Genomic DNA, 366 nt, shown 5'->3' with positions numbered 1-366 from the left:
TGAGCATATAAGCTATTTTTATAAGACAAGAGGAGTGAGCAGGTGGAAGTGTTGTTGCCGCCTTTGTGTCTGTTGGGATTGTCTCTTGTATCTACTGGTGTGGTTGTGTTTGTTTCTCTTTTATTTAATGGGTAATATGTAAATAAAAATCATTGTTAGTTGTATTTATCAGAGTTTGTAACTTACTCTGCATTTTTGTTTATGTAATTTCACTGATCTTGGTTGTCATCTTCGTCATCTTCGTCTTCTTCGTAAGCATCTGTGAAAGTAAGTTTGTAAATTGTTAAATATTTGGCCGTGTAGTTTATATTTGTTTAGCTGGCTCAATGTATGTGTCGTTGAGTTTTAGTTGAGTTGATTGGTTTG

Source organism: Brassica oleracea, chromosome C6, assembly GCF_000695525.1.
Source record: "Brassica oleracea var. oleracea cultivar TO1000 chromosome C6, BOL, whole genome shotgun sequence".
In the NCBI taxonomy this organism is placed as follows: domain Eukaryota; kingdom Viridiplantae; phylum Streptophyta; class Magnoliopsida; order Brassicales; family Brassicaceae; genus Brassica; species Brassica oleracea.
Note: the sequence above shows the minus strand (reverse complement) of the source record.